Source organism: Triturus cristatus, chromosome 3_2 (genome assembly GCF_964204655.1).
Source record: "Triturus cristatus chromosome 3_2, aTriCri1.1, whole genome shotgun sequence".
In the NCBI taxonomy this organism is placed as follows: Eukaryota; Metazoa; Chordata; class Amphibia; order Caudata; family Salamandridae; genus Triturus; species Triturus cristatus.
Genome location: NC_140584.1, coordinates 545,729,225 through 545,749,353, shown reverse-complemented (window position 1 = coordinate 545,749,353; position 20,129 = coordinate 545,729,225).

Genomic DNA, 20,129 nt, shown 5'->3' with positions numbered 1-20,129 from the left:
CAGATTGAGTGATATTACTAATCGCAGAGGCCCACAAAAGTGCAAACCAGGCTCTACAGGAGCCATTATGTGAAAATAGCAAGGGAATGAAAGGTGTTCTTCCCTTCTTCTGATGAGCTGGCCTCATTCCACATACCCTGCAGTTGGTAGTGTTCATAGCATTATGAGTATGATGTAACATTTGGATGAAAGTGTTATTGAGGTAGGACATCCGATGTTTCTGTTCATGGTAGGGAAGAGTGAAGTAATAATGTTCCGTGGGGACAGGAGTAGTAGTGGGCAATAGGGTTCGAGCCAGAATCACTTTCTCCATTGTCCAAAAAACTGCTGCCAATATTATCAACAATATGATCAGAGTCACCATACACAGAGTCTTGTCATTACTTCGCAACTTGGATCCCAATTTGTGCATTTCTCCTTCTTGGTATCGATACAACCACAGGTCGGAGAGAGATCCAGGCACCGCTGAACACGTATCACTATCCCCTCTGAACCTAGTTCAGCTGATTCGGTGATCCTACCGTGTCACAGCCAAACTGTTCCACTAATTGAAACAGGTCCTCCGGTATCTCTATCTGCTCCTTCCCTTCCTTGGTTGTAAATCGTACCTTGTTGCTGAAGGCGTAGTTTGATCAGGAAACAAAGTGTCTTCGTTCAGAGGAGCAACACTTTTCTGATTCTGTAAGATGTCTTTCAGATCGTTTCTGCCTTCTGGCTGGAGAACAGTTGCTGGGATTAGCTTGCAGTATGCTGCATTAATCCAATGGCATCTGTTGGTGACACGGACAGCAGTTCGAGTCGCAAGCAGGATCTGCTCCGGATTCTTCCAACGAGGCTCCAAATTTCTAGAACGTTGCCCGTTGTTTATGTGGACGAAGTCACCAGGTTGAAGACCATGAGCCGGACCCTCTGACTTGCCTGGAATAGCTTCATGCACCTGCGGATGAATCAGAGACAGTTTCTCAGTCAAGTTGTTTAGGTAATCACTCAAAACAGGGTACTGTATTTCTTTAATTATAATTGGCCTTGGGGGTCCCCATACATTCATAGGCCTACCAAAGAGTATCTTATAGGGAGAAAGTCCAATCTTACTATGTGGGATGGAACAAACAGATAACAATGCTAGAGGCAAAGAATCTGGCCAATTAAGGCCCGTTGTTGCTTGTATCTTTGCTAGTTTCAACTTCAATGTGGCATTGTACCTTTCTACCAGACCTGCTGCCTGAGGATAATTCGCAGCATGAAATTTCAGTTTTACCCCTAAACCCTTCATTAGGTTCTCTATTATCTGGCCAGTGAAGTGGGGGCCGTTGTCACTCCATAGGACTCTACAAATTCCAAAATGGGAGAAGAACTCCTTCAACAGAACTTTAGCTGTTGTCAAGGCTGAGTTGTCTTTGGTGGGAGAAGCTTCTACCCACTTACTAAAGGAACAAACAACAACTAACACATACTTCAAATTATTACAGCATTCTAACTGAATATAATCCATTTGAAGTGCTTCTAAGGGAACCTGAGATGGAGAAAATCCACCAGTAGGGGTTAATAATCCCTTCCAAGGAATATACTGTAAACATATCATACAATGTTTAATCAAATGCTCAGCCGTTTTCCGAATGAGTGGATTATCCCAGACCTAATCTAGTTGGGAGATGGAGTTTTTGGCACTAACATGAACAGGTCCATGAGCCATAGTCACAAAAGGTAATAAATAAGGCATAGGGCAACTTCCATTTTGACATATTTTTTGACCTCCAACATCCCTCATCATCTAACTCTCCTTCCTTTTGTCATTCTGCCCTTTCTTGTTTAGTGCAAAAACAACAGTTGATGGACAGAATGCAGAACAATGTCATACATTCACCCCAGTACAGTGATTTGGGGCTAAATCCATCGTTATTTTGCTCACCACGCCACCCCAGTTCAGACATGGCCATATGCAAATCAGTCTTGACCATGTGCCTCATGGGAACAGTCCAGCCCAAACTGCCAAGCCATGTCTTCCCTGGACCGGAATCAAGCATCCTAGGACCGGTTTCGGGGTTTCACCCCTCTTCAGCCAGGATAGCTTGATTCCAGTGGCATTGAGAGCGCGGGACTCACGTCTGAGCATACCCGTCACACTCGGGGTGACAAATGCAAAAACAACAGTTGATGCACAGAATGCAGAACAATGTCATACATTCACCACAGTACAGAGATCTGGGCCTAAATCCATCGTTATTTTGCTCACCACGCCACCCCAGTTCAGACATGTCCATATGCAAATCAGTCTTGACCCTGTGCCTCATGGGAACAGTCCAGCCCGAACTGCCAAGCCATGTCTTCCCTGGACCGGAATCAAGCATCCTTGGACCGGTTTCGGGGTTTCCCTTGCTCACTTTGCTTATGGATTCAAGATAGCCTGGCTGATGAGGGTTATGAACCCGAAACCGGTCCCAGGATGCTTGTTTCTGGTCCAGGGAAGACATGGCTTGGCAGTTCGGGCTGGACTGTTCCCATGAGGCACAGGGTCAGACTGATTTGCATATGGCCATGTCTGAACTGGGGTGGTGGAGTGAGCTAAAGAATGATGATGGATTAAACCCAGATCAGTTGACTGGGGGTGAGTGTTTGATTTGCTCAAAAGCTCCGTCCATCATCCCCTTTGGTTTCGCCTTTCTTGTTTAGTGGCTGACTGCTGTATTTCCTTAATCTCTGTATACATGCTTTCACATCTTTCAGCTTGGGATCGTAGTACATATACTTTACTTGTGAGTGCACTTGCAGTATCTTGTGCAACTTCGTCAGCGAAAGCATTTCCTTGTCCCACCTTGTCTGTATTTTTCTTGTGGGCACTACATTTGATAATGGCTACACTCTTTGGCAATGTCAAGGCAGTAAGAAGACTATTTACCAATTCGCCATGTTGTATTTTAGAACCATGGGAGGTTAGGAATCCCCGTTCCTTCCAAAGTTTGCCAAAATTGTGTGCCACACCAAATGCATACTGGCTATCCGTATAAATATTTACTGATAATCCCTGACTGAGTTTGCAAGCCCCTAAAAGCGCAATGAGTTTAGTTGCTTGGGTGGATTTTTGTGGGATACATACTGTTTCCACCACAGTTTGTAATGTGGTTATAGCATAGGATGCAGAGGTGGTGCCATCAGGTAGTTTTAAACAAAAGGCATCCACCCATAGTTCTCCCTCAGGATCTGACAAAGGTGCATCCTTAAGATCTATTCTTCCCTTAGTTTGTTCTTGTGTGAGGAAAATACAGTCATGTAAATCTTGAGTTTGTTCAGCCGGCAAAGGTAACATTGTAGCTGGGTTTAATGTCAAACATCTCTTGAGTGAGGTATGAGGTGCCAAATGCGTAAGTTTGTATCCTGTGAGTCTAGCGCTAGTCTAGTGTTGTGTTTTAGTCTGGTTCAGGATCACATCTACAGAATGTGGTACCATAACCATAAGCTTGTTACTCAACACTATCCCTTCAGATTGTCGTATAGAGATGGCGGTGGCAGCAACTACCCTAAGACAACCTGGAAGTCCTCTGGCCACTGGGTCTAATACAGCGGAGAAATAAGCACATGGACGATGCTTAATACCATATGGTTGTGTCAAGACGGACAATGCACATCCTTCTCTCTCGTGTACATATAGTATGAAAGGTTTTACATAGTCTAGAGTGCCTAACACTGGAGCAGAACAAAGGGATGCACAAAGCGGCTGATATGCTTTCTGACATTCAGATGTCCATTGTAGAGGAGAGGGAGTGTCTTTAGTAACAAGGGACAAACAAAGTTTGATGATAAGTGAGAAGTTCGGGATCCACTGTCTACAGTAGGGAGTAATACCAATGAGTGCCCTGACTTCTTTTTGAGTACTTGGAATAGGAATTCTTAGGATAGTTTGAATCCTGTCTTTAGTCAGAGTGCGACCCCCCCTTAGACAAGAGGTGACCCAAATAAGTGACCTCAGACTGACAATATTGCAGCTTATTCTTAGAGACTTTATGTCCCTTAACAGCAATATGATGCAATAGGGAGAGAGAGGCATCTTTACAATGCTCAACTGTGTCTGCTGCTAGCAAAATATCATCGATATATTGCACAAGTGTAACTCCTGGTGCCAAAAGAAGTTCATCCAACTGTCGTTTAAGTGCCTGACTGTAAATGCTAGGACTCTTCTCTGTATAGCCTTGTGGAGCCCTACAGAATCTAAATTAGTGGTCCCATAATGAAAATCCAAATAGATAGCTGCTGTTTTCATGTATAGGAATAGAGAAAAAGGCATTCTTGAGGTTGATAATGGAAAATACAGTGGCTGTAGGTGGGATTAACGTCAACAAGGTCATAATACCAGAGACGACAGGATATTGAGGAATCACTATTTTGTTGACTTCTCTTAAATCAATGACGAATCGGTAAATCTTATCCTCTGTTCCATCGTCCCATTTTAAGATAGGGAGAATGGGGCTATTACATACATTAGAGAAAACTTCCTCAACGACTCCTGTATGTATCATGTCATCAATGATCGATATCAGCGCATCCTCACCTTCCTTTGATATTTTATATTGCGGGATCCTTGGTAAGGAAGCATCCTCCCAAACCTGTATATGCACTGGGGAAATGTCCATTCTTCCCACATCTGTGTCAGCAGTAGCCCAAACACATGAAGGGACAAAATCAAGGTCCAAACATAAAGAAAAATTATATTGTTTAGGCAATGTCTTTTTCCCAAAAATGACACATACTCCAGATGGGGAACAATGTATAGTAGCATGGAAATATTTCAAAAGATCGAGTCCAATCAGATTATCTGGAGCATGTGGGAAAGTAAAAAGGGGTCTGTAATGGTGACATTTTTAACCTGCAAAGGTAGTTTTTGGGACACAGGGCTAGGAGTTGGTGTGCCATCAAATCCTATCGATGTAATCACTTGGCCAGCCAAGGGTGTCCCAGGAACCAGTTTCTGAGATATTGCACTATGTGTCGCCCCTGTATCCACAAAAAAATTCTGATCCTGCACAAGTATAGTGGCTGTTCTATAGGGCCCTGACTGGTCTACAGGTATCTCAACTGGTCCTCCTTGTCCTACGTTGTCCGAGGCAAAATGTGTTCCCACAGTTTCCTCTGATTCCCAATCCTCCATAGAATATTGATTATTTTGTTGATCAAAATAATTTCCTGGCCTATTTCTCTCTGGAGCTTGAACCTGCTGTGGCTGCTGTTGGGGAGCTGAAGTTCCCTGACTACCATTCACTTGTCCCTTTCCTCTCCCGCCAGCAGCTAAAACAGGACATTCGGAACACCAATGTCCCTTCTCCTTAAAATAAGCACATTGATCCAGCCCCAGTGGAATTTGTCTACGCGGTGGCCCTACTAGAGGTGGTTGTCTGAAATTCTGAGCAAACTTTACTTGAGGCTTTACCACTGTCTAAAAAACCCCGTGCAGACGCCAGCTGTTCTTTTGTGCTGACTCTGCATGTATACACAGGCTACAATGCCAGCAGAGCAGGGATGAGAAATGGATGAGGCATAGCTTAATCAAAAAAATGAGAGAATCAGAATTTACATTTTAACATTGGTGGCAGCCTAAACAGCCACTCAGTCGGGTCACTAGAAGTTGGTCGAGTTTCAGCGGGCATCTCTAAGATGCCCTCTGTTGTGCATTTTACATTAAATCCCACACTGGCACCAGTGTGGGTTTAATGTGCTGAGAAGTTTGATACCAAACTTCCCAGTCTTCAGTGTAGCCATTATTGTGTCGTGGAGTTCGTAATGACAAACTCCCAGCACCATATACACTTAATGGCAGCACTGCACTTACAATGCCCAAGTATGGACTTGGGCACTGTAGGGGTACAGGGCTCATGCACCTGTACCCTCACCACTGGTATAGTGCGCCCTGCCAGAGGGGTGACTGATCTATGCCAGGGCAGTAGTTTGTGGGCATGGCATACAGAGATGTGTGTCATGTCGACTCTTCACTTTGTTCTGCACCAAGACACGCAGCCTGCAAAGGCAGTGTCTGTGTGTCAGGGTACAGGACCTCTAAGGATGGCACAATAAGTGCTGCATCCCTTAGAGGCCTTCTCTGGTCACAGTGCCCTGAGTACCTGTGGTACCATTTACCAGGGGCTGACATGTGGCCAGAAATGCAAATTGGGTTTAGGCTTCAATGCAATTTTAGTGAAGGAACATAGGCCCTGGGCACCTGATTAGCAGGAGCCCAGGGCACACTCAGTCAAAAGAACATCAGCAATTCAGCAAAAAGTGGGGGCATACCATGCAAGAAAGAGGGCACATTTTCACAGTCTACCAGTGGAAAGGATTAAAAGAAAAAAAAGGAGCACAGATTTTGGAAAAAATGCTCCCTTCATAAGGTCAAAATGTTTCTGCCCTATGGAGATAGAGCTCTGGATTCAGTGGGCATTCATCTGCGCCAGTTTGTATATTCACTCTGAGAAAACAAATGTAAGTATAAAACCTGGAGCTGGCCAATATGTAGTGGGCTAGGTGATACAGAAGGTGGCCCACAATTTCTTTGTTAGGTGTCAACTGTCGTAGCATAATGTGGGAATTCTACTCTCTATCAAGCGTTAATAGGTTGCATAGACTGCGAAGATGCAGTCCTCCCTCCTTGCTTTTCCGTCCTAGAATGCTGTTCTGAATCAGCCATCTTGAGAGTAAGCTTTCCCTGTTGCCACATGCACACTGATGTGAGGATGCATTCCTTTTTATCTATTTATGCTCATTGGCGCACATCTCAGCTGCTCAAACTGGTCAGGGATGAAGCTGGTTTTTTTGATGTTTCTCTACCATGCTTTTTGGTATTTTTGTGAGCGTCCTGAAATCACTAAGCATCTATTATTGATTCCTCCGCAGCTCGTGTTTGGGATGTGACAGTCATGTAGAACATTAATATTTTGCCCATCTGTATGGCGATTGTGTTTGTTTTGTGATCTATTATTTTTAGAGAATATTTTGATTTCATTCTTTGCTCAATCATGTGAGGATTATCCTCTGTTCTGCCATTTTTTTATAGGAGCTTGCCCCGATGCTCTCACATTGGGTCCCCATATACATCTTTTTCCATTCAGTTGTCCTTTCAAGAATGAAGTCTTGGTTCTTTTTGGCTCACACGGTATTTCCTTACTGATTGCCTTGCAGACAACTTGGTAAGTCGCCTCATTAAGTTACCTTTTGGTACTGTTGTAATATGCATATCTTGACCAGGCTTTTTGAAACATTCTACAATTGTCTATTTGCCTTGTTGTGTATTATACACTGATTTACACTTTGCACAAGCACCTTTTCACTAACTACGGAGCACCCTTATCTTTGCCTACATTTTGTTTCATAAATTGCGCCCTTTTATTCACCTCTCTCTTGTGTTCTATATGTAACATATAGTTAATTTACTGTCGCATACATTAAAATTGAATCCGACAGAATCCTATGTGTGGTATTATCAGTAGTAGCAACACTATTTTAAGAGAGTGAGTTTACAAAGCAGTTTTTTAAACTTTTTTTAACATGTGTCAAGTCAAGTAAAACTTTATTTGGCAATGCCATAAAAGTCATCAATACAATTGTACAGTACAAGTAATTGTTCTTAAAATATTAAAATAATCACCTGGTAAGAGGGATATTTTCCACAAAGGTGCAAAAACTATGTGTAATAGTTACTGGAAAAACAGTTCCTCATAATCATTGCAATGACAAGACATCATAAACCATTATTTCATCCTGTAGGAATATTAAAAAGCAGCTTAAAGGAGTATAACAGTACCATGAAATAAAAGTGCAAATACAGAGGGTGGCATTTTCCCTATCACAGTGGGATCATCTCACATCTCTTTCTGATTGCAATTGGTTTCCTTATTAAATTAAGAGCTGCAAATCATACTTCTTTCATGGTGAGATTTTGTAAAGATTTCAGACAATCCAATTACAATCTGAGCTTGGATTTCCGTAAGACCGGCCTTAAAACTCAATTCTGGGATCAGCATATAATGGACAAAACAAGGTAAAGTGACAAGTGTTTTGTTTACAGGTGCGATTACACCGGTGGGGGGTAAGTCGTGTGACCAGATGCATTAAACAGGAAAAGCCACTTTAAAATGTAACTTCAATAGAGTTAGATAGCAGCAGTGAACTGGGTTTGTTACCCAGCGTAGGTATGCTTCTATGTTGGCAATGGTAAGATTGTGACATATCTGCTAGTAGCTACCATAGATTGGGCCTTCTGTTGCCTTAAGATAGAGCAATGGTTCAGAAAACACATTTTAACTTTATCTTTGGTTTCTAAAGTTATCCGGCAGGGTTTGTGAACATATCTTTCATTCCTAGGGATTCAAAAGTTTCCTTTAGGTAGGTCACCCAAGGAATTCGGGCCACCCCATTCAAAGAAAGACAATCGGAAATACAAGATCAGACCAGCTCTGCCTCCTGGTTTGCCCAGATCTTAACCCACAATAATAAAGGTGCCAGGGTCAGAGTATCTTTTAAATAAGTAAGGCCCAATTATTTGCGTCATATGTGGCAGTCCCTGGGGGCACCATTAGTAGACTCCGCAAAAAGCTATTTTACACCTGTCAGAGAAGGGTCGTTTTTGCATACCCCCATAAACCTCCACCATATGCCCCAGCCACAATACATTTGGCTATATGGAGGTGGAATAATTCTTTCATGGGTTTCTGTCCCAACCTGTGAGAACATCTCAAAATTGCCTCAATGTTCCTTTTAAAATGTTGTACTCTGGCAGTTAAAAGTGTTTTCCAATAAAAGGAGGAAATTAAAAGAATACCGAAATAGTTATAATCATTTACTTTCTCTAAAATAGAGTTCTCCATCACAAAGTTTTTTTTATTTAGTACTACGTGTGCCTCAGGTCATTATAAAAGACTTGGAGTAATTTATTCTGAGAGCTAGGTTTCCCATTTGTCTCGCAAATGCGTCCAATAGGGTTTGCGACCCATTTGCCGTGCGGGTCATTAATACAGTATCAACCGCATAGAGTAAAATAGGGATTAATTGGCTGGCTATCCATGCTATGGCCTTCCCATCCTTGAACAGATGATGAGAAATTCTGTTAGTGTAGAACAGGATGGGGGCAAGTATACAACCATGTCTCACCCCCTGTAAAGGTTTTATTTCAGAACTTGTTTCACCTTGTAGGCTGTACCGGATCTTCACCTTCAGATTGTGATGTAGGCATTTAATCAGTAGTAAGAGATTGGGTTCAACCCCCATTGATTTAATCAGTGCTCAGAGTTTGGACTGATTAACATGGCTGAAGGCACTGGTTAAATCTATGAATACCTGATTTAATCTATTCTGTCAAAATGCAATCGGTTTAATCCACCACCATTGTGTAGAGTCAATAGTATAATGTATTCCAAAAATACTTAGGCACAATTTGTGTTTCATGTTTAAGGCCTGAGAGAAAAAAATCGTATTTCTTCACTCAGTGGGATTTAAAGGCAGAGAGATATGCAAACTTATCCCAGACGTAGCACTGCAGCAAAGGGAAGAGCTAGATGAATATACTGAAGTGTTGAAAGAAACCCATGAAGGACGCTTCAAACTGCAGCATTTTTTTGGTAGTGCTTTGTCACAAGTTTTTAAAAGACTGTAAAGATAAGGGGAAAGTGTTGATTCATATATCACAGTTCTTCACATGTTGGTCTCAGAGGGCCAGTTTGAAACTTTCACTGACCAGCTGGTGAGGGATCAGTTTACCAGACACTGTTGAGATATGAACACTCAACAGAAATTACTGATGACAGTTGATACTACCCTGGACGAGATTGACAAAAAGGCAAAGAGTACTGAAACCTCATAAACTTCAGTTACATAACTTAATAACATGTGTACTTATTTAGTGTGTGTAGCCCAACAGAATAAATAAATGTGTCAAAGATAGGAAAGGCACTGAATAGGATTTTCTAAACAGCATAGCTATTCGTTTTAGATGCAGCTGCCAGTCATTTAAAAGGAGAAAAACTTTGCCCTGCAAAGAATGCATCGTGTAGATTGAGAGGGAATGAGCATAGGTTGGCAAGTGTCATCCTGGTGAATCATACTGTAGACACAAGTGAACAGATTTAGAGGAATTCCAGGATATGCCGGTAGTTTCTGATAATAGGGTCATAAAGGGTGATCCCTTTGTGTGTGTTGACCTACACATAGCCCTGCAGGTAGGAGAGAGAGGGCTGCATCTGTTTATTGGTTGACTCTGGGTAAGCATAACAATGATTGCACAAGAGCAAGAACATTTGAGAAAACCAGGAGTGGGAGGGAGCTGCAATCGACTAATAAGGCCACTGTTTCATATGAAGGGTGAAAAATGTATCTTTTTGTTTCTTTGAGAACATACTAGATTACAAGGATAAGAGAATCCAAGGCAAGATTTATGTGACGGTAAGAGGAGTAAACATTCTTGGTTGGTTCCATGAAGGTTTGCTTAAGATGGTTTTGAGACCAGGGGCTAAAGATTAAACATTAGTAGTAAAAAAGAATCAAGTTGCCGATTGCGAGCATGGAAAATAAACCTCCCGGCGAGATTCTCAACGCTGGGAGGTCAGGTTTCTCATTGCAAGTGGTCGCGTATGCTCGCGACCGCTTGCGGTGAGAAACTACCAGTCCGCATTGAGAAAGCTGCCGCTCGAGCACAAATCTACTTGAGCGGCAGAAAATGACCGCTTGCACTGTGCATGATGCCGTACGCAATGATTGCACAGTGCGGACAAGCATCCGGCACTGTGCAATCATTGCGAACAACATTTCCCTACCACACTACGCAGTTCGCGTAGCTACGCGTAGCATGCGTAGTGCAAAGTGCACTTCTCGTAGCTACGCGTAGCGCGACTACTCAAACTACGCCCAGGGTTAGATATTGCACAGGTTCTGTTTTTTTGTCCAGCGTACAAAATCACCAGAAGGAAATGGATAAAACCCATAGGTAGGTGCCTTAAAGTCAGGAAACTGAATGAAATGCTGTGAATATTAAAACAGGCAATTCCTGCCTCATTGTATTTGGGCGTAGCAGATTCCTACTGGCCATCACCTTTATAAGGAAAAAGAGAGGGCTACATGTTTTATTTCAATAGCAGGACGCTGGGTCGATGGGGGAGGGGGAGTGAAAACTGGAAATGTTATTGTCCAAGCTTACATAGCATTGAGATTGAAGTCAACAGTTTTTGTGTAATAACTAGTAGACTTTTTATTTGTTAGGTATTTTTATACGTTTTTAACATTTTTAGAAACATTTTGATGATCCCATTAATTGATTGGGCTTGTTTTATACACACATTTTATTGAATTAAACTTTAAGAGCAATGTAAACGCCATTATCCCTCGCACCCTTTGCATACGCACTTCAATCAGCTTACAGTGATAGCCGAGTGTAAAGGACTATGGTAACAACCTTGCCATTCTACATGTATTGTAGGTGCACTATATTTGAAGCTGATGCTTGGAATAAGGTAAATAGCCACATGCTGCTCACGCATTGCACAAGCACTTTATATACCAGTATGACAACAGGTTAGTCTCTCGACCGGCGAGGCTCGCCTGTGGGATATATGATAGTCTTATTTAAATCCACTGTGATTTTTTATCAATTTGATTTACCTTGGTGCCCTGTAATGAGCAATGGATGAGTGTATTTACAACCTCTCATGTATGTACTGTATTTTATTTTTATTTTTACTTTTATGGCCTTATAAGCCGAAATAAAGTATTTTGAATATTGAACATAGACCTACAGGTAGGAATGAGTGAGTTGCATCTGTTGATTGGTTGACTCTAGGCAAGGATAACAATGATTGCACAAGAACAATTTGAGAAAACGTGGAGGGGAAGCGAGCTGCAATCTACTGATAAGGCCACTGTTTCCTATGAAGAGTGAAAAATTGATTTTTTTGTTTCTTTGAGAACATACTAGATTTCAAGGATATGAGAATCCAAGGCAAGATGTATGTGACGGTAAGAGGAGTAAACATTCTGGGTTGGTTCCATGAAGGTTTGTTCAAGATGGTTTTGAGACCAGGGGCTAAATACTAAGCATTAGTAGTAAAAGAGAAACGCCTCATGGGAGAACTAGTGGTTAAGTTCTCCAAGGTGTTTCATGGTGACTTGGATAGAATTAAATGGTTTAAGCAGAGGATAAAGCAGAAAGATAATGCCAAACCCATAAAACACAGGTTAAGAGGAGTACACTGGAAAATGAATTACATGGATTGTATGAACACTTCAATTTCAAAATTTCAATAGAGGATAGAGCCCTTCTACTGCATCACAATTTGGTACCACTATTCATTGAAAACTGGTTTGAATATTAGTACACATGAGAGTTACCTAAGGTGCACTATGAGAAAGAGAAGTGTGTATTCTGTTTTCTGGTGGCCAGCAGCAAATAAGGATGATGAGGACATAATCAAGGAGACTGTGGCATATGCCTGTTGTGAGAAAAAAACCAAAGGTTGGTACATCCCCTTAATAAACTAAACATAGGGGTGGGTAGAAATTGCTGAGTTTCACTCCACCTAAGTCTGCAGAGCTTTTTTTTTGTTTTGTTTTTTACAACTGTCTTTATTATTTTCACTGAACATTAATTATTCTATTACATTTATGAATTAAACAGCAATATCGTTATTGATCTTGTCACAGCTTTGCAATCGTTTTGCGTTACATTCCATTCAGCTTTCCCATGCAATGCTCCATATACTTCAGAGAATATGAAATTAACCTCCAAACACCCCCTCCCTCTAAACCAGCTGTTATCTATCTGTTAGTTTGTGTGGTACATCGGGTGTTGATTCCATGTAACATTATTCTAGTACAACTTAGCTTACATTCCCCTCATTCAATACTATTCAGATTATTTCTAGTTTGTACATTTGCCCTCTGGCTGTCCTCTGTATCCTGTCTGTATTCTCCTTCAGGGTCCTCTCTGTGTGTTTGGGGCTAGTCCTATCAGCTCTTGTATCATCATTTGCAAGGCTTGCATGTTCCTCCCCGTTCTCCTCATGTACTCCTCCTCTGCTGTTGCCCATTCCTTAAAATCATACATAGTAGGGCCTCTTGGGGTTAGCCAGTGTATTGCTATTCGTCTTTTGGCCACCGTTAGTCCCTGTATTAAGAAACGTCTGCTGGTTTTATGCTTTTGGTTTCTAGATAACAGTCCCAGGAGACAGCTCCTCATTTCTAATACAAACCTTCCACCCCGTCACTCTGTTAAGTTTCTCTATTACCTCTATCCAACATTCTTTAATTGTGGGGCAGTGCCAAACCATATGTGCGATCTAAGCCTCCATGCATCAGCACCTGGGGCACCTTGGGTCTCGTGCTGCGTTTATGGCATGTAGCCACCTAGGGGATAGATACGTCATGTGTATAATGTTGTATTGTATCTGTTTAAACCAGGCACATATTGATAGTTTGTGAACTTTCCCAAGTATATGTGACCTGTCCACCGGGGTCAGTGGTTCTTCGCTGGCCGTCTGCCGCCTCTCCTCCACCCTGAGTGGCTTACCTAGTTTGTCCTCCCTCAGTGATCTATATAGGTGGGTTACAAATTTCCGCACCCCTTGACATTGTAATCATTGTGGCTAATGTTTGAGTATGTTCTGGAGCCTCTGGAAATGTTGGCCAGAGCTGTCGTGCCTTGGCTGCCATTTTTGCGTACTGTAGAAATTGCCCCTCACCCAGCATAAATGTTTCCATCACGTCTTGGTATGTTATAAACCTGCCCTCAGGGTATAAATCTGACAACTTTAAACATCCCCCTTCTTTCCATTTTTCAACCGACATTGTCTGCAACACCTGGGCAAACTGTGGCATAATCCAAATATCTAATTCTGGTGCATAGGGTATTTTTTTAATTACATTTCGTACCATCCTTTCCCATATCCTTGCCAATAGCCGTATCAGTGGGGGAGCGATTTTGTGTAAGCCCCTTCCTTTCATGAGCAGGGTCCCTAATTGTTGCCTCCCGCAGGTTCCTGAGAACAAGGTTCTCTCCCAGGTAGGATCTGTGTCTAACCTTTGTATTGCATGCTGTAACTGTAGTACAACTCCAAGTCTGGTATCTCCAGTCCCCCTCTATCCCACTGCCGTTTCATTACATCTAGTCCCACCCTGCATCACTTCCCATTCCATAGTAGCTGTATCAGAAGGGCGTCTAATTCCTTAAACACTTTACGCGGTATTTCGTAGAAAGACCCCTGCATGACATAGAGGCATCTTAGCTCTTTCACCATTTTGATCAGGGCTACTTTACCCATCAAGCACAATTTTAGTGTATTACGAAACCGGGTGCTCCCTGCAACCCCTTGACTATCCTTCCCACGTTCAATTCAAAGAATCAGCCTTCTTCTCTGGTTATATTTATGCTGAGATATCGAACACTGCCCGTTGTCCAGGGAAGCTGTAGCTGTGGGAGCTGAGATGACGCAAGTCCACCTAATCCACCTTTTGGCTATAACTGGGATTTAGACGTACTTATTCGGAGTCCCAAAGCCTCCCCAAACTTTTCCAGTTTTCTCATTAACATCGGTATAGAGCTTGTCGGCCTGCTCAAATATACTAGGGCGTCAACTGCGTATGGTGAGACCACGTGCTCCAGCCCACCAATTGTTATGCCCCATCCTTTAAATACTAGTCTTAAATGGCATGCCAGTGGCTCTATTGCTATAGCAAATAACAGCAAGGAGAGTGCACATCCCTGTCACCTTCCTCTTTGGAGTTTCACACTTTCCTACACATATCTCCCCTTGCTCACCCTGGCCGTTGGGTTTGTGTAAAGTAGTTTTACCCACTCAATAAATCGAGTGCCCAGACCCGGTTTATGCAGTACCTGCCAAATATATTCCCACCTCATGGAGTCAAAAGCTTTCTCAATGTCCAGAAAGGCTAGAGCGCTTTCTTCTTTACTCGTTCTAAGGACGCGATGACATGCACAAGTTAGCAGATATTCCTATGGGTGTTCCTGCGGGGTATGAACCCTGACTGGTCTTCATGTATGAGCTGGGGGAGATGTGGCAATAATCTGTTTGCTAAGACATGGCATATGAGTTTGAGGTCTACATTTATCATGGAAAGTGGCCTAAATGAGTTTGGTGATGTCGGGTCCTTCCCGGGTTTGGGCACAAGCACTATGTGTGCTTCCCGTATTGCTCGGCAATTCTTTCCAGTCCCATGCTTTCGTTTGCACCTCCATCAGCCTATTTGTGACCAACCCAGGGTATTGTTTATAAAATTCAGCTGTAAGTCCATCAGTGCTCGATGACTTTGTAGGTTTCAATTTTGTTTTTGCAGCTATTAGTTCAGCTTTGGTCATCGGAGCGCCGAGGACCTTTTGGGCTTCTGAATCTAATCTGGGCATCTCTATCTCATCCTGATAGGTTGCTATATTCAATGTGTATGTGGTGTTCTGAGGTTCTGTATATACCTTTTCCAAGTGTGCTGCGGACACAGCATTAATTTTGTGTTGTGTGTAAGCCAGCTCCCCCTTCTTGTCATGTATCTCAAGTATTGGTCTTGGTTGTGTTTCCATTTTAATCAGGCGTGCCAGTAGGTGGACGGATTTGTCTCCCTCTATGTTCCACCATCTTATGTTCTTGTTCCTATCGTATTTGTCCAGTTTGTCCCATAATTCTCCAACCTTCTGTTACTGTGTTGTGCTGTCCCGCTCTGAGGGCCCTCGTCTTCTATGGAAAGTGCTGCTTCTAGTTTGGATAATTTATGCTCTTGCCTAGGTAGGTCCTGTTCAATGGCTTTCTTTACCCCCACCTCTAAGGACATACATATCCCCCATAGTACTACTTTCATTCCGTCCCATTCTGCATCTCTGCTGCCTGCTGTCTTCCAGTTTGTTTTGAAATACCCTGTCAACTCATCCTCTCCTGTGGTCCTATAGACCTGGTCGGTAAGTTCTTCTGCGTTTATTCTCCATAGTGGTATCTTTGGTGCAGGTCTATGCATAGTGTACACCATCAAAAGTGTGGAATGATCTGATAGATAACGGGCCAGGTATTGCACATCAATTATTCTATATATGGCCGTTGCCTGTACAAAGAAGCAGTCTAGTCAGCTGTGTGTGTTCGTTGCCGGGGTGTGGCAAAAGTAGGCGTTTTTTCTGTGGATTACAGTGTCGCCAGATATCTATAAGATATAGGTTGTTTTGCATCTGGCGCATGGCCTCTCTCGCCTTGGGTTTAGCGTTCGTTTTGTGGGGGGTACCTATACATTGTCCAATTGAATGTGCCATTATAAGTTCCTTTTCTGGCATGAGGTGGCATGTCGGTGAGCTGTCCCCAGGAAGTCCCATCACCACTATTCGGGACATATTCATTGAGTAGGCATATACTATGGCCGTCTAGGCTTCCCTCCACCAATACATACTGACCATTTGGGTCCAAACATGTCCTCTCTGTTTTGAAGGGGACCCCCAGCGCTACCCATAATAACGTGCCTCTGGCATAGCCCAAATAATATGTCGTGAAGACCTGGCCTTGCCAACGTCTTTGAACGTATTTGAGGCTATCCCCCCACAAATGTGTTTCTTGGACTAATGCTATGGAGACCCCTTATCTTCGCAGATATGCTGCTATTCGGTTACATTTGACAAAGTTGTTCATCCTCCGAAAACTCCATATTACAAACTTGTATTCTTGTTCATTACCCTTCATGTCACTGAATTATCGCTAGGACACCCTCTGGTTTCTAGGGAGGGTTTCCTTCTTTGAATGTATCTAACGTCGACACCTATATGCTCCTTCCACTTCATATTGTACCACCCCTTTTTTCCACTGGTCTGTAACTCTTTACTAGAACTGAAACATCCCTCAAACCCCCCCTCCCACGGGCAGTAGTTCCTCATTCCAGTAGTTCAACAGTTGGTCTAATGACAGGTAACTCTGTCCCAGACCTATATTGGCCCTCCCCCTCCCTAGTGCATTCCCCTATCCCTTCAATAATACAATACAACAATAGTCCAGCTAAGTAGTCTCTATCGTGTGGCCAGTCCACCAGACACAGCGCTATCCTGCATGTCCAAATCTTAGGCTCAGCAGGGCCGCCCTTGTGTGTGGTAGGTGAAGTGTCCTATTTGATTCAGTGTGGTGGAACTCTACCTTTTCTGCTTCTTCCCTCTCCCCTCTTGCTTGATACAGGAGGGAGTTTTGGCTGCCTTCGCTGTATATGTGATCTATACTTCCCGACGTGCATGTCCACTCACAGTTTTTCTGTACAATCTCCAAGTGCCAACCTATGGTGAGATCTCGATTCCTTTTTCCATTACTCTTGTGGGGTCCCATCCATCTGAATCTCTTGTACCATGCGGAGCGGGGAGTACTGATTTTGTAGTGGTAACGGTGCCAACTCTGCATGTAGTGTACCATCAGCTCCCAACAGAATACGCCCTGTAATCTGCGTTTCTTGCGAGGTAGGTCTCCTCTCTTTTGCATCTCGGCGCTAACTGCATTGTCTTCTGCACCTCCTTCATTGCTCGCACCATTCCTGGTTTTGTTCCGGACCACCCAGTCCTAGGGAGTCCATCCAGTCTATTGCTTCCTGAGGAGTTTCGTAGAAGTGGACCCTGCCATGCTATTGAACTTTCAGTCTCACGGGGAATATTAGGCTATATTTAATGTTGTGTTCCTGCAGTCGATGCTTGACTCCCAGAAACCGATTGCGGAGGTCTTGTACTTTTCTGGTGTATTCTGGGTATATTTGAGTTGTGCGATCTTCATATTTAGGAGGGCCATGAGCTTCGATGCGCTGGAGTACCATGTCCCGGTCCCTATAATTGAGCAGGCGTTCTATCAGGGGTCCGGGGGGTGATCCTGGGTGCGGAAGAGGCCCCAGTGCAAGGTGCGCTCTTTCTTTTGCAAAAAATTTGGAAAGCTTGATGCTGTCAAAAGTCATAGTAATCCAGTCTTCCAGGAATAAGTCTGCTGCCAGCCCTTCCGCCTTTTCAGGAAAACCTATAAATCAGAGATTATTCTTTCGGGACCACCCTTCTGCATCTTCCACTCTGTCTTCTTGCGATTTGACTGGGCCTGTAGGGTAGTTATCATGGTGTGGGGGCCTCTGGACCTCATCACGTAGTGTCACGATCTCTTCTTCCGTATTCGTTACCCTTTCAGCTACATTGCGGAGGTCCGGGTGTAAGTGTCATCTTAGTCTCCAGTGCCACTCAGGAGTCTCTGATAGCTTCCAGTATGTCTGCCTTATCTATTATCAAAGCGCCTTGGTTGGCTGGATCCTCTATGTCTATTCTCACCTGTTCAGGCGGCCCAGGGCCAGGGACTGTGAATCGAACAATTTTATTAGCCTGCACTCCTCTCAGTGGTTTGTCCTTAACCATTTTCTGTTAATTGTTTGGGTTCTTTACCACCTTTTCTTCTTTTTTCACGAGTAAGCATGCTGCTGTAGTTGCCTGTGTAGCATAACTTTCTGCGTTGTGTGTGGGGGGCCGCCCAGTGTCTCCTCTCTATCTCGCTGCTGAGACACTGGGACAGTCTTCCATGATCTGCATCAGCTGTGGTTGATCTAAGTAGAGAATTGTCTTTGTTTTCCCCTCCAAGCCAGAACGTCTTTTCTGTTATAGTAGCTTCATGCAGCATCTGTGACCATATTTATCCCCTCCGCATTTGATTCAGACTCAGCATTTACTTTTACTACAATTTTCTCTTTAGTTTTTGGGGGGGATGTTCCAATTGCAAATTCAGCTTACATGTAGTCCTCTGTTCTTTGGCTACTGTTCCTTTCCAGGAGTACCAGTTGGCTAGGTGAGTGCCCTGGAGGAAGCCGGGGTTCAAAAGCGCTCCCCCAGTCTCTGTCTCACTCCCAGCGGGAGCTATAGGGGATGCTAGCTATGTCTATGTGTTTAGAGGTAAGTTGTTGCGTTCAGCCCTTCCACCCCTGATTTACGACTTCTGTCTGCTTTTGGTGGTTGGTCTACTCACATTTATCTGCCCTGTCCTGAAATTCCTGATATCGCTCAACTTCAGAGCCTCGTATTTGTTCTTGTACCCCTGGGGTCTTAATGCCTCCTGCCCCTTGTGTCATCCCTCACAGCGCGGATCATCAACCAGCAGTCCCATCCACTTCTCCCTTAAGGCTTGGTCTGGGGCCTGCTCTAGTGCCACCCCCAGATACGGGGCCCAGCCTCCTCCACCACTGGAGAGTCGGTGCCGGCTGTCTCCACTTGAGCCTCCAGGCCCGCAGCCTCCAGCCGGTGTCGGACGGCTCGTCTTCTACTTGGCCAGTCGGCAACGTTGTGCGATGCAGGCCTCACCTTCTAGGCCTGTCGGTGCCCAGGATATTCACATCCTGTTACGATCAGGAAACCAGTCGGGTGATGGTGTTTGGCCTCACTCGTTTCTCCGCTGGGGCCAGACTTGCTTCTGCCTCTCAGATGCAATGGCAGACGGGGCTCAGAAATAAGCTATGCAGCGGGCGTCCCCACACGCTTCAATTTTCTTTGATGTTTTTGTTCAGGCGCCGCCATTGCTATGTCAGGCACACCGCCCGTCTCTCCTGTAACTTCGCGGTTTGTTCCTCTTTTTTCTGCTGCGACCCTTTGCTTTTGATCTCAGGAGAGCAGGATATCTTCTGCCAGCTCTAGGTGTATTTCTTATGCTGGTTCCACCAGGATTTCAGCAGGATTTAGTGTTTAGGGGCAGGAGCTCTGCGCTACCGTGTCTACTCGGCTATCTTGTCAGGCCACACACCCCCTAATTCTGCAGAGTTATATGAAAACATAGTGAGATTCTACGGAGTTCTGCGAGCGGGCGAAATTGATGCATCACACTGATTTTGAGCACCGGGAGCTTGTTCCACACTCTAAAATGTGCACGAACAGCACAACGAGGCACGCCAGAAGTTGCTTCTTCTTTGATGCCACTTGAGTAGATTTTCTACTCGAGCTGCAACTTTCTCACCGCAAAACTGTTGTGACCGCCTGCGTTGATTTCATCTCACCGGGTGCCATCCTCACCCCTGAAAATTGACCTGGGAATGCCAACTTTTGCTCGCTCTAGCCAACTTAAGTCAGCGAGCCTTGCATGACAACAAATTCCACCATGCAGCAGTTAGCAGAGCTTAGCCGGAACTTTGTGTTACAA